This window comes from Lissotriton helveticus, chromosome 4_1, assembly GCF_964261635.1.
Source record: "Lissotriton helveticus chromosome 4_1, aLisHel1.1, whole genome shotgun sequence".
NCBI lineage: Eukaryota > Metazoa > Chordata > Amphibia > Caudata > Salamandridae > Lissotriton > Lissotriton helveticus.
The window spans coordinates 1,561,667,899-1,561,683,240 of record NC_136063.1 but is presented as its reverse complement, the minus strand read 5'-3'; positions in this window follow the sequence as shown (position 1 = coordinate 1,561,683,240).

Here is a 15,342-nt window from a genome sequence, read left to right as displayed (position 1 = left end):
CGCCGAGTTTTTCCCCTGCTCCCTGATTCAAGTCGGAAAATCTGGACTACTGCAATGGCCTCCTGGTATCAGCCAACGAGTCCTCGCTCTGTAGATTGCAGATGGTCCAGAACACCACAGCACAACTGGTCTTGAACGTCCCCCCAGGACCACTTCAGGCCCCTTCTCTGTCAGCTCCATTGGCTCCCAGTACGCAAGCGGATTACATTTGCTGTACTGTTCACAAAGCCTTCTACAATCTCGGCCCTGCTTATCTTGCCGAGAAATTCAAACTATATACGCCCTCCAGGTCCATCCGCTCAGGAACCAAATCCCTTCTTGTGGCTCCCTGAGTCTGGAAAGCCAAGCTGGGTGGGAAGGCTTTCACCCACCTTGGCCCTCTTTACTGGAATCAGCTCCCTCTTCACTTGAGACAATGCCCTGACCATTTCCAATTCAGAAAGCTCCTTAATACCAACCTATTCTGATTTTGATTCTGATCCCGTCCATTAGCTTTTCTTGTTGACTGTCAGAAGGGCAGAGATACCCCTTTGGGGGTCGATTCAGGCCCTATGTAAATGAATAAATAAATAAATAAAAGTAATTTCATCCCTTCTCATGGTAAGAACCTGTGATCATTCCTGTCTGGAAACAAGTGCGATAAACGTTGCTATAGGCCAATTTCATTAACTGATTTGCAAGTTAAAGTGGCAAGGTGTATCCTTCTGGATAGACTCTTCATGTGGGCTTCAACCAACAACATAATATCTGATCTACAACACTAGTTTATAGCAGTACTGGGGGCAATAGAACATAGTTTTAACCTCCATCTACTTGTCAATAAATATACTATTGCTAAGCTTGGATCCATACACCTTGCTTTTATGGATCTTAGCTCAGTTTTTGACCGCGTTAACTGATCCAAAATGTGGACACTAATGTCCTCTTTTGAAATAGACTCTGCCATTGGTAACTCTCCTAAGGTCCTCCATAGCAATTCTTCAGCTAGAGATAGGTGTGGGCTTAAGAGTGAGTGTTCTAAAAGCTAGAGTGTTGTGCTCATCATGGTGGCATCTTGGCTCTGTTCTTTTTCACTTTGTACATAAACCAAAAGGGACAAGATCTATTTATGGAGGGAAATAATATGTCCCTTGTTGGTTTACATGCAATCCCAGCTCTACTCTATGCCAACGACACAGTCCTGTTTTCAAGGCCTGCCAATGGCCTAGAATTTTTACATGACTCTTTTATTTATTTCCAGGATAACTTTTATTTGAATACAAATTTCAGTAAATCTCACATAATGGTGGTTGGTCCGAATCTGCTAAATCTCGCATTTTTCTAGTTGAGTATCAGATTGTCAGGGTCTATTCTCTTTATGTAACTGGGTGTTATGTTTGATTCTTGTAATAATTGGTAAGTTCTCTTTTGTTCTAAAAGGTTAAAATCAAGAACTGTTTCTGCAGTTTTTTTTCTAGATTGGTTAACAAACTAATTGAGCCCTGCAAAAAATGTACCAATAAAATGTGTTGCTTTAATCCACATATGAATCTAACATTTTGGGCTATGTCAAGAATTTCACATTGCGGATTGAAGGAAGCTGGTTTAGTAAAAGTCTCCTGTACCTACCCAAGGTTCTGCCTCTTTTATCATCCAAGAGGAATTAGGCCAGGGATACATTTCTGATCTCATTTTTTTACACCCACTTCTCCTTTCCCTTTCCGCCTGACTTAAGTCAGAGACTCGGTTGAATCGCACAATAATTAACAACTGTCTCACCCTAGACAGGTGTTGAAAATGTCCATCTTTTGTATGTTATTCCACCTGATTTTATATTGCCCTCTCTAATCTATTTTTGCTGACCCCATTCTTGATGGCCATATATTTAATGTTTTACATGTCCTGGTAGTGAAAATTCTCCAAAGTAATATTTTACTGTGCAAAACTGGCTCTCCCATTAAAAAGCACTGGGTTACATCATAATTTCTTATAATCCATTTAAGTAATTGAGTTGTTGGTTTAGGGAGTGTGAGCCATTCTCAAGCAACAATCCTTGCCAGTGTGTACCACAAAAAGTCACAAAATTAGGCTGTGCTTAATCCTCTATGAAAAGGAGTCAGGATTAACTTAGAGGCAATGTGTAAAGTATTTATGCAACACTTAAACAGTAATAAAGTGAAAACACAACACAAGAACAATCCCATACCAATTTAGAAAAGTAAAGAAAACTTCAATAACTTATTTGACAACAAAATGCCGAAATATCCTAGCAGTAGAACCAGTGAATACACTAAGGCCAACGGCCAATTACACCTTGTCATGTTACCCAGGAAACAGGCTGCAGGCATAAATATGTTTAGAAAAAAGAAAATGGCAACTTACTAAAGGAGGGATTTTCAGAATTGTGACTTCAAATACGACTTTACCATTAAAGAGGATTTTAAATGACAAAACCTTAGATGCCAAGCATGACATTTCTATCCGCTCCTAAACACAAGTTGTCACTTATTAAATATAATAAGGTAACCCAATGGTATCTTATGGGAGAAGTAGGCCTCCCAGTAGTGAAAGACGAATTTGCGCATTTTCACCACCAATGCATATAAAACTGAAACGTACATGTCCAACTTTTTAAACACAATACCCCACGCCTACCTTAGGGTGACTTATAAACGCTAAAAAGGGAGCTTTAGGCTTGACAAAAGGGTTATTTTGCCAAATTTAATTGGCAGTTCAAAACTGCACACAGGCTGTAAAGGCAGTAATGAGACATGTGTTTAGGGGATACCTAAGTGGATGCCACAATTTGTGCTACAGGGCCTAGTACCATTCAATTGGCTATATGGTATATCACTTTACCTAGGTCTTATAAGTAAATGAAATATGCCAAGACAATTTTACCATGTTTTAGGGAGTAAGCCCAAGCACTTTGGCACTGGTTAGCAGTGTAAAGTGCACAGAGCCCCAAGGCCTACAAAAACAAATTCAGGAAACCAGGAGGGGAGAAGGTAAAAAACATGGGAGAAGCCCATCCGAAGGCTGACAGGTCTAACAATGCATAATTTCAGTCTGGGCTAGCAAAAAAAGATACAAATTCAAGGACTCATTAGATTAGGAATTTATAATCCAACCTAATGGTCAAATCAGATTTTAAATTACTGGTTTGAAAATGCCACTTTTAAAAAGTTGGCATTTTCCTACCTATGCCAAATGCACCTTTCTGTGAGTGTCTGGGTCACCTGACTGTTAATGGCTATCCTGTGGTGTGATGTTTATTCCTCCCAGAAGGTGGAGAAAGGGCGTGGGGGTGAAAAGGTGAGGGTGTTCCTGACAGGATGGCTGAGGAGGAGCTTTGACCCTGCCCTGATTCTATTTTAAAGGGTAGGCTGGGACCGGATCCAGCCCTTTCTGACGGTTCTATGACTCCACAACGCATGCCTTTACAACGTGGTTGTAACAATGCAAGTGTTGTTACAACGTGTTACCATTACAACACAACTTTAGCCACGCATCTACCTTTACAATGCATGCCTTTCCAACGAATTTTGGTATAAAACCATGTTTTGTAAAAGCATAAAAATAGCTCATAAAAATATAAGTATTTAACAGATAAATATAAACAAAATATATGCATACAATATAGCTTTATATTTCCCTGTAAAATACTTATAATTTCTTAGTAATGGCACGCATGGTAATACAAAAAAAATATGTAATCAAAACAAATGTACTTACTTTTATATATTTGTTTTGATATATTCCACACACGGGGGAACATGGCGGCAGCCGGCTGAGCTGCGGCGGTGCTCTGCTTCTGGGTTCCCGTCCGTGAGCAGTTTGTTGAACAAGGCTAGTTTCATACTTGAATGCCTTGTGTGAAACATTATCGCGCAGATTGCTAAAACCTAATCGCCTTGCAATTATAGAGTTTTTCGGCATTTTTCGGCTTCTTTCATATTAGACCCCTTGAGTCTCGAAGGGGCGTCTCCTTCAGTGTGCTCCTCGCCGGCGCTCCTTGTTGCTGTGGGCGTTGGCTCGGCACTGCAGCAGAGGGACTGCGGTCGGAGACGGAGCTGGAGCTCACCTGTGTCCTTGAGTTTACCGCGGTCTGGCTTGTCGGTCTGGAGTCTCGCCGCCCTGGAGCTGCGACGAGGCCGCAAGATCCGTTTTCTACTTCAGGGGAGACGTGGGGCCGCTGGAGGTCCCGCAGCCGAGTTGGGCTCAACAGCTGAGGGGTCAGAGGAGACTCCGGAGGAGGGAGAATTGCCTGCTGATTCTGGGGAAGACGCCAAAGTGGTGAGAGCCCAATGCTGGTCGGGGGGGCTATTACTCGAGGTGAGTCCACTGCCATTCTGTCGGCTGGGGGTTCAGCTGGTGTTTTATTTAGGCCGGATGTAGGGGGGTTGCCCCATTTGAGAAAAGGCAAACAAAAGGGGACAAAAAGTGATTAAAAAAAGGGAAAAAGAACAATCAGGGAATACAACCCCAAAATATTACAATTACTACACCTTCCCCGTCCAGTTGCTTTAATCCAATTCCTGCCTCAGGCTCAGAGGTGGTAAAACTTGTAGTCTCTGCTGGGGCTTATAATGCAGATAACGCAAAAAAGAAACTTTCCTCCTATTTAACAGGACAGGTTAAGGCTAAGCCTGCATATACGTGTAAAACAATTAAAGGGCCTAAAGAGCTGAGCTCTAAACGTAAATCCACTAGCCCCACTCGTGCATATTCTAAGATAACTCCATCACTTAGGTCATATTTCAAGGCAATTCCTCAAGTCCTATTTCTATCAGATAAACCTTCCTCCCCGCCCTGCCCAGTAGGGACTCTTCTAGAGGCTGAGGGTCCTGAAGTGGCAGTGAATATTGGAGTAACGCGCTATAACAACAACTCAATCGCCATGGCGACGGATTTTCTAGATGCTAACATGGAAGCTGATGTTGAAGTGGACTTGAATGGAGGTAGAGAGCTGGAGCATGTAGTCATTGGTACCCCCACTGAAGATCCTGAGAGTTTGGTCCCTGTGTTAAATTCCTTGGGTCCTTCTGGTACATCCGGTCATCCCCCACCCCTAGCCTTAGTTTTGGCTCCACCATTGGCCCCGCCACTTCTGTTGGCTCCTCCATTTTTGGTTGCAGGCCCCTCAGATGCTCTAACGCAAGGGTGTAGCACACAAGATAGCACACAAGGCAGTGCACTGGCTCCGTCTCTTAGCGCTTGTGCTCTTTCAGCTAATTGTGATAATGCATCTATGACCACTTCCCTGCAGACTTCCATACAGGGCATGTTTGCTACCATATCTGCTGATATAAAAAAGGGTTTGAGACCTCTGCTGCCAATCAGGCTGACATTAGATGTTTTTGTGAGTCTCTGGACAAGAAGCTATGTGACCTTACCTTAAGAACAGAGTCAATAGAGGATAGGGTAGCGGGTCTGTCCATACATTTAGAGCAAGCAAAAGTGGACATTACAACACTTAGGAAAGAAGATCAAGCTATGGCAGAGAGGATGGAGATTCTTGAGAATAATGTCAGACGAAACAATCTTCGCATCTTAAATATTCCGGAGGACAAGGAAGGCTCAGACATTAAACAATTTGTCATCTTATTGTTGAAAGATGCGTTACGCTTGGATCAGTCTGTTGAAGAATTAGCTTTAGACATTTAACGTATCCATAGAGAGCCTTTCAAGAAGAACCCCCAAAGGACTAAACCGCGAAAAATATTGGTCAATTTCCATACTTACTCACTTAAGGAGACCATTCTCAATCTGGCCCTAAAGCAGAAATCTGTGAGTGGTAAGGGAATTAATTTCCAGATTCGATCTGACCTGTCAAGGGTCACACTTGACAAGCAGTGGGAGTTTGGGAGGAGGCTCGAGGCCTTTAGAAACCACGGGGCAGTTGCTCAACTAATCTTCCCAGCGACACTGAGAGTAATGTATAAAAACAGTATGCAAAATATAAGGTCGGTTCAGGCTGCGGAAGAGCTATTACTAACCATGGGCAAGGATAAAGGAGCATCAGGTTAAAAAGAGCCAGTTATTTAATATGGTTGGTGAGTCCAGACAGAAAAAAAATTCTGCAATCTTGTCAGTAATCTGATAGGGTCCTGAAGATGATGTTAGTTTAAATTTGAAAAAAAATAAATAATAATAAACACATAAGCACGTATATAAATACACACAAAAAAAAAGAAAAAAAGAGAAAGTGTGGTACATAAAATATTATTTTCAGAATAGCTATAAGGCATATAGTCTAGGTTTAATGTCTTGGCTTTACACGTTCACGGGTTGGGCGGGGACCCAGGTTGGGTGCTATCTTCTGGTTATTCCAGATAGATAGAGCAAGGGTTCCCCAGGAGGGGTGGGGGGGTTTGGGGCACAGGGGGGGGGTCGGCGTGTCAAGGAAATTTTTTTAAAATCTTCTTCATTTTTGCTCTAATCTAGTTTTGAGTTTGTGGGTGCTGTATGAAGATTATACAATTGGTTTTTTCTTACCTTGGTGGTATGTAACAGATGATCCCTGTTGTGTTGCTATGGATTCTATTATGTTGCTTTTGATGGGCTTGGTGTGGTTTTTTCGTTATAATGAGTAAATTAGCCATTCTATCCTGGAATACTAACGGATTGCGTATTAGTCCCAGAAAAGATAACATTATGCAGTACCTTCGAGATGCTGATGCACTGATGATAGTACTCCAGGAAACTCATCTTGATGGACCCAAAATGGTTCTGTTGGCTAAAAAGAATAGGTGGATTGATCTATGTATAACGATGTCGCAATCTGTACATATTAGAGGTGTGGCAATAATTTTAAAAAAATCAGTAAAAGCTAGGTTGGTCTCTAAATTGGTTGATCCTGGTGGAAGATGGGTAATTGCATCAGTGATCATAGCAGGGTCCCCAATAACCATTTTAGGATATTATGGTCCAAATCAGGACGACCCGTCAGTTTTGAAGACCCTTTTTTCCCACCTGTATTCATTCCCTGAGCCGGTTATTCTTGCAGGAGATTTTAATATAGTCTTAGATCCCCTATTGGATACGTCTCCTTCGAACTGTGCCAGGCCTTTATCTAAAACCAGGTCTTTTCTGCAGGATAGTATGAAGCAACTAGGGTACAATGATATTTGGAGATCTTTGCAGGGACAACAAAGAGGTGTTACTTTTCGTAATTATAGATACCACCACCAGTCAAGAATTGATTTTATTCTGATTAGTCAATCTTTGGTTAATTTGGTGACATCAGTCTCTCACCTCCCTTTTCATTTATCAGATCACGCGGCCATTTATTTAGAACTGGAGGGGTTTCCTAAGAGTCGAATGAGAAACTGGTCATTTGATCGTTCATTGCTCTCCGCATTGGATGTTAACAACGCCCTCAATGTGGAGGTGCAGCATTACCTGGAGGATAATGTTGGAACAGCTTCTCCCGGGATTGTATGGGATTCACTAAAGGCCGTCTTAAGGGGCCTAATAATAAATAAAGCTGCACATAAGAATAAGACCTATAGAGAAGCTGTGACTTCCTTAGAAATGGAAATGGCCAAATTGCAGACAGAAATAGCCATGCACCCGGATGCCCCTACGACCAAAGTACAGGAGTGGCAAAATAACATAGTTACTCGAAAAGGGGAATTGGGCTCAGTTCTGAATGCCCGTGTTCTAGAGAGATGGGAGGCAAGTAAATTGGCTCATTTTGAGTATGGAAAGTTGCTAGCCTGGAAAACAAAGACTGAGCAAGTCAGAAATAACATCTATTCAATTATTTCCAATGGTGTAACATACTCTACTGATGAAGAAATCAGGGAGGTTCTCCGGGAATTTTTTAGCGAAATATACCGTGAGGACAAAAATATCGAAATTGAACAAGTTGGGGATTGGTTGGCGGGAGTCTCTCTTCCTGTACTCTCATTAGAACAACGTGCCGTTTTGGATGATCCAATCTCCCAGGAAGAAGTTAGATTGGCAATTATTAATAGTAAAAAGGGAAGGGCATCCGGCCCAGACGGCTTGCCATCAGAAATCTATAAGGCTCTGAATTCAACAATCCTCCCTTTCCTGACCGAGTTGTTTAATAATATCCTCCAAGATGGAATGCTCCCTCCCATTTCTTGGAACAGTGCATCAATAACATTAATACTAAAACCAGGAAAACCGGCAACTTGCAGTGGGTCATATAGACCAATTTCTATTCTGAACTCTGATTATAAAATCTTTGCGTCAGTGTTAGCAAATAGGTTGGCGGCAGTTGCTTCAAGTATCCTGCACTCAGATCAAAAGGGGTTTGTAAAGGGACGCCAGCTCTATGAATTGACCTATGATCTCATAGGAGCAATTGATATGGCTTCTGTAAAATCTCTTCCACTGGCTGTTCTCACCCTAGACGCCACCTAGGCTTTCGATAGGGTCAACTGGACATACCTATCGGAAGTCTTGGGAAAATTTAACATCGGCAAAAAATTTAGACGTGCAGTGAGACTTTTGTATCAAAATCCATCTGCCTCTTTGTTAGTCAATGGTGAATTAACTAACCCATTTAATATCACACGCGGCACCCGTCAGGGTTGCCCTCTTTCTCCCCTCCTATTCGATCTATATATTGAGCCATTCGCTCAGCGGCTACGGGATGACTGCAACATCAAGCCATTTACTTTCGAGGGATGGGAGAAGAAAGTATCCCTGTATGCGGACGATGTCCTTGTTTTCACCTCTGAACTCCGCTCGGCTTTTCCAGCTATAATTGCTTTGGCCCAGGATTACAGTAACGTGTCTGGGTATGAAATCAATGCCTCGAAGACTGACATCATGGTTTGGAACGACCCTGAGCCTGTGGCAGGGGCACAGCTGAGTCCTGTTTTACGTTACCTGGGCCTAAATATATATAACGATATAAACAAAATAGTTCCATCAAATTTTTCGGTTATTGCTAAAGAGTGCCGTAGATTGATGAAATCATGTTCTTCGCTTCCTTTATCTTTATTGGGTAGAGCCAACCTAATTAAAATGACTATTCTCCCTAAAGTTACCTTTTTGTTTAATACCATCCCTCTTTTTTTCGAACCCTCTATGATAGCCAAACTTCAAAGTGATATAAGTTCTTTTATTTGGAATGATCACATCCCCAGAATAGCTTGGAAGAAACTAAGGCGTCGTAGGGAAAAGGGTGGTTTGGCGGCCCCTGATATCCAGCTATATGCATGGGCTTTTCAATTTTCGCATGCCAGGATGTTGTTAAAATCACCCATTAACTCTGTCTGTGGGTATATGTTTGCAGCACTGCTTAGAGGGGAAAAAATAGCTGAACATGCATTTTTGTTTAAGTTTGGCGACCCCAAGTTTTTTAAGAAAATAAAACTGAAAGTATTGCGAGATATATCTAAAACATGGTTGAAACTTAGGTGCTTCATAAAACTTGATTATTTCTCTGGAAGATCTCCACTCTGGAATTCACCTGGGTCCCCGAGCTGGCTTCTGGATGGTCTCGCAGCACCTCTAAGAGAGGCAGGATTGGAGGAGTGGGGGGACCTCTTTGTGGAGGGTATCTTACTCCCATGGGAGGTGTTACTCTCTAGGATAGGGCCAGGGCTCTCCAGGTTTAAATACCTGCAAATACGAAGTTGGGCACACTCACAGGTTCCTGCTAAGGGCCGATTTCAGTTAGGGGGTAATAGCAACATGGTCTCCCTCTTAATTGACAAGCCTCCAACAAAGAAAGAGGTCTCATTCTGGCACAACCTACTACTGGAGCAGGTTGATGGTGAGTTTCATCTGCCCGACACACTGTGGGCCGCACACATCACGAATCAAAATGCGGAGAACCTATGGTTTGAGTCCTTTAAGATCTTGTGGAATATAGTGAAACCATCGTGGCTACGCCGAAACCACCTTTTTACCCTACATAGGGCATACTACTCGCCCGAGAGACTCTCAAAGTTTCCAAATAATCCAGTAGTGGCATGCCCCAAATGTGGTCTGGTAGCGGCTTCAGATCTACACATGTTTTATGATTGCCCTTTGTTACTTTCTTTTTGGAATTCGGTCTGTCTTACACTCACTACTGCCTTAGGTTCCCAAATCTGGCCATGCCCCGCTCTCATAATCTTTGGGGTTGCACCAGAATTCCAGGGTTCAGCAAAGTACTTACTCTTCTTTGGAATCTTGTTAGCCAGACGGGAAATCTGTAAGAAGTGGAAAGACCCGCTACCCCCTTCCCTGCAGGACTGGCGTATGTCAGTGCTACAAACATCAAAAATGAACCTACAAAGATCGGGCAATCCAGATAAGAGAAATTTTTGGTCTTTACTACACTGGTCATAATTGAGTATGTGATCGTTTTTTTTGTGGTTCCCCCCCCCCCCCGAAGTCCAATGATTACGCTGTTTGGCTATCTTTTTCATTCACGTCTGTATACCCAATAGGGTGATTCGATACAGGATTGGGTATTTGACTGCAGCATTCTGCCCAGAGGGTTATCTTGATGTGGTGCTGTGGGAGCATATTGAAGTACTGATGGGCGAACCACCTCGTAACATCTAATGCCCATACCAGTTTAACTGTGACAGTACGTTTATCTCTACGCACTACTACTCAGATACCAAGGGCGGGAATGAGGACAAAAAATATATATATATATTCCACACACGATGATGTCTGTTGAAATATATAAAACCATATATAAATACAGCACACCCTCAACACCTACCCACCTGAAAAGTATACTTTCAACCCCAAAATCACTAAGCACCCTAAACCCTAAAATTATCCTTGCCATCCAAAAACCCCATACCCACAATAAACCCTAAAAATACCCTTTCCACCCCAAAACCCCTACCCACCCTAAACTCTAAAACTAACTTTGCCACCCCAACACCGTTATCCACACTAAACCTTAAAATTACTGTTGCCACCCCAAAACCCCTACCCACCCTAATCCCTAAAATTACCCTTGCCATCCCCAAACCATTGCTAATCATAAAGCCTACTATTACCCTTGCCACCCAAAACCCTTACCCACCTTAAACCCTAAAATGACCCCTGCCACCCCAAAAACCCTTTCCCACCCTAAACCCTACTATTACCCATGCCACCCCAAAACCCCTTCTCACCCTAAACCCTAAAATGACCCTTACCACCTCAAAACCAATACCCACCCTAAACCCTAAAATTACCAATGCCACACCAAAATCCATACCTACCCTAAACACTAAAATGACCAATGCCACCCTAAAACCCATATCCATCCTAAACCCTAAAATTACCCATACCACCCCAAAACCCATACTTACCTCATACTTACATTTGAAATGCATATCCCTTTGCAATTCATGCCTTTACAACAAAATTCATTGTAGAGGCATGCGTTGTAAAGGCCTTTGCGTGGTAAAAAATTGTATTGTGATGGTCATGCGCTGTTACAACACATGCATTGTAACGCTTGTGTTGTAATGGCATGCGGGGTAACAGCCGCAATGCAATGGCTGTTCCCCCTTTCTGACTGTAGAAGAAGCTTACCCTCTCGCTGACAGATTCAGCGTACACTGCGGATACTTGCTTCTTGTTTCACTAGCCACGTTGGAGTCAAACTCAGGGGAAAGGGAAGAACTTCCCAGGACTAGTTTCAGAGTTAGACAAAAGGGTATCCCCTATCCGCAGGGTGGTACTGGGCATAACCGTGGCATCTAAAACACACAAAATGAGATGGGAGTAATGTTTGCAATTTGTCTAACAACTGGCAATCGCAACCCATCATTTTTTGCGCACCATGCCACCTCAGTGTGGACCTCGCCATATTCAAATCAGTCTTGACCCTGCTACTCATTGGAACAGTCCAATCCGAACTGCCAGGCCAGGTCCTTTCTGAACCGGAACACAACAAAACCAGGACCAGTTTTGCCCGTTATGGGTTCATAGGCTGGGTACAACTCGGTCCCAGTGATTTACTGAGCAGGGGACCCAGATCTGGGCATACCCAAGCCACTTAGCAGGTTCAGACTCATTTGCATATGGATGGGTCCAAACTGAGGTGACATGCTGAGCAGGAGAATGATGGGTTGGAGTGCTACCCCAAGTGATTGCTACTGGTAAGACTTATTGCAAGCAGCCTCCCATCACCTTTTGAGTGTTTCATGAACCAAACCATATACTTTTAAAACTCATCACTCAGGTACTACTAATTTGTCTTGTTTTTTAACGTCTTTTTATTTAATAAAATGTACTCTCTGCCTCTAAATTGGTTTGGGATTGGAGAAGCGTGGCTCAGTGGTTAGAGGCGGCAGACCCGGAAGCTGAGATCGACCGTGGACCAGGGTTCGGTTCCCTGCCTCGGCGGGTCTTGGGCTCAAAAATTTCCACGGACTCGACAATTCTCGCTCTGGTGCCTACTCAACTCACGGGGTCACACTCTGCGACTCTGGGCAATAGCTTGCTTAATCTCCACTACGGCCCCTCGCGGCGGGATGCCTGCCTTTCACCTTGTGGACACCCTGCCGGGGTTACTCAACTCACGGGGTCACACTCTGCGACTCTGGGCAATAGCTTGCTTAATCTCCACTACGGCCCCTCGCGGCGGGATGCCTGCCTTTCACCTTGTGGACACCCTGCCGGGGTTTCTCACAGGGGAATACCAGGACGGGTTCCCTAAGCAAGCGCCGGGACGCTCACGGGCAGCTGTGCGCTTTACAAGTCCAGCACATTTACATTTACATTTACATTGTTCTTGTTTTGTGTTTTCTTTTTGTTTAAGTACTGCATGAATACTTTAATCATTGCCTCTAAATTAAAACTAGCTGCTGTTGTGTTAATCTAGCAGAAGGTTAAGCACAGGTTTGTTTAGTGACTTTTGTGGTTCACCCTGGCAAGGGTTGTGATTATTATTGAAAGTGGGCCCTCACCCCTTTCAACCAATAATCGACTTTACTACAGTATGGTTTGTATAATCTTGTAAGTAAATTACATCAAACGGAGAACTGGGGCGCCCTGACCGTTTCTCTAATCCAGATTCTATTGTGAAAGCAGATCTGGTCTGGGCTAAACAATCATAGCGTACAAAGCTGCAAATCGAGAGTCTTTCGAATTATTAAAAAAAAATCTGTTAGAGCTTTTATCTTATTAAAAAGCGTTCCATCTATAGAACCACATTTGACTTTTTTCGCTCGTAACTGCCATTGCTTTGCATTAACTCGATATAGGAGGAATGTGATATAATTTTTATTGTCAGTACCCACAGGATGTTATCGTGTATCCACTCTGAGACCTTGTTTTTGTAATTTTATCTTTCTGCAGGATGCTATGCATTTAATAATGGCCTGTGCGCGTTTTAAACGTCCCCTTCGTCTATTTTTATAAGTCCCTTCCTTAGGAAGAGGAATTTGCTCAGGTTAGAGCTGCTCTAGTGCTTTTGCAGTCTTTACTTGACCCTCAAACATGTTTTGCGTTTTTGTTGTCAAGTGCTGTTACACTGAGGTCAATTTATGATGCTTTTAAAAAAAATGTAGCTCAACAACCAAGATTATCCATCTAATCCTTCTATCATTTGTGTGTTTTGATTTTATTGCTTGAAAATGTATTTTTACGAATATGTTTTCCCTTGATAGGTTATCTGAGTTATAAATAATCTAATAACGTTATTTTGATGATGGTGATGAAACTCTGAATCACAGGAGGCATCTCTGAGAAGAAAGCCAGAAGAGGAGAAAATAATTAGATCTGCAAAAGTAGAAGTGGCAGATGATGACGCGTCCCTCCTTAATATGCCAGTATGTGGAGGGTTGTAATGATTACCAAATTTCAATGCGTCCTAAATAAGTTTGCTCTGGGTCAAAACTTTCTGTAAAATAGCATTTTCTTGGGCCCTGGGGTGCAGAACTGCATTGGTGCAGAGACGGACTTGTAGATTTACCAAGAATCACGCAATGCAATACTGTGCAGTTGTGTTGCACAAATGACAGAAAATTGATCAGTCATATTTAAAATTAATTGTGTGCCAAGTATATAATTTGCCTTGCAAACATTAATAATGACGTGCTTGTGTCATGCTAAACATGGTTTAACGCTGCACCACAGCTCAAAGGAGCATTGTCTTGGGTGAAAATTGAACTTCAAACATACCCTTCAGTACACTTTTGTGTGTTCAGATGACTTGCCAATGGTCAATTGCATACTATGTGTAGTTTTTATGCAAATAAGATGTAATAAGTATGACAATGTCAAGTGTTTTCATTCTATCCACAGTTTGTGCTTGTCTTTACTCTCATCTGTGCTCTCTGCAAATCCACGTCACTTTGCTTTGTGTGACTTGAATTTACCTGATTTCGAAATAAATCTTAGTCCTTGATGATGGTTGCCCTGGTCCTAATCCATCACGCCCACTTTGCATGTATGTTGATAAACGCTATGTTTTGCTTTGCTACGAGCCACATAGTGTGACTTTGTACAACTCATAGCATCAATTTCCATTGTGCTAGAATTCAGGCAAAAGTTTGGTAAATCTGAGCCAGAGTTTAATATGCAGAAATTAACATTACTGCACAGACAATATAAAAAAGTTCAAAGAGATGTAGACAGTGAGAAATTTTTCGTTTGAGAAAAATTGACCAGTAACAAGTGGTTCTGCCACTCTCAACGGAGTTTTATTTTTTTTTGTTTAATACATTTTTATTGAACATTTTTGCAAGTAAAACAGAGTACATGCCATAAAATCGGAAATATATGAACCAGATTAGGGATATAGAATCAGGCATACTATTATATGATGAAATAGAGTAAAAATGGTGATGTAGAGGAAGGGGAGGATAAGAGAAAAGAGGGAAAAGAGAGAAGGAAAGGAAGGAAAGAAAGAAGAGAAAGGAGGAAGAAGAAAGAGGAGTGGAGAAAAAGCTAGAGAAGACTCAGTGAGATGGAGTAGTGGAGGAAAGATAGGAAGTAAAGGGGAGCCATAGAAGATCAGATTGTATTTTTTGAGAAATTGAGGAAGAGGATACAGTAGCAATTCTATGTTCATCACAAATAAAGTTCCACCACATTGATAAAGATATTTTGGAATTATCTTTCCATGACGATAAAATAACCTTAATGGCCAAAGCAATAAAAAGGTCAAACAATTTAGATTCAGATGAGGTCATATCAATATCAGGTGACAGGGAGCCTAGAAAATCATGCAAAAAAGATAAAGCATTGTTAAACTTAAAAATTGACATGCAAACCTTCCAAACTGAATTCCAAAAGGAGGAAACCATAGCACATTCATATAGCAAATGGATTAACGTTCCTGGATTGTTAGAACAAGACCAACATAAGGGAGAGGAATCAGGGGAAAATGTACAAATGCTAATGGGAGTAATAATCACTCTACAATACACAAAA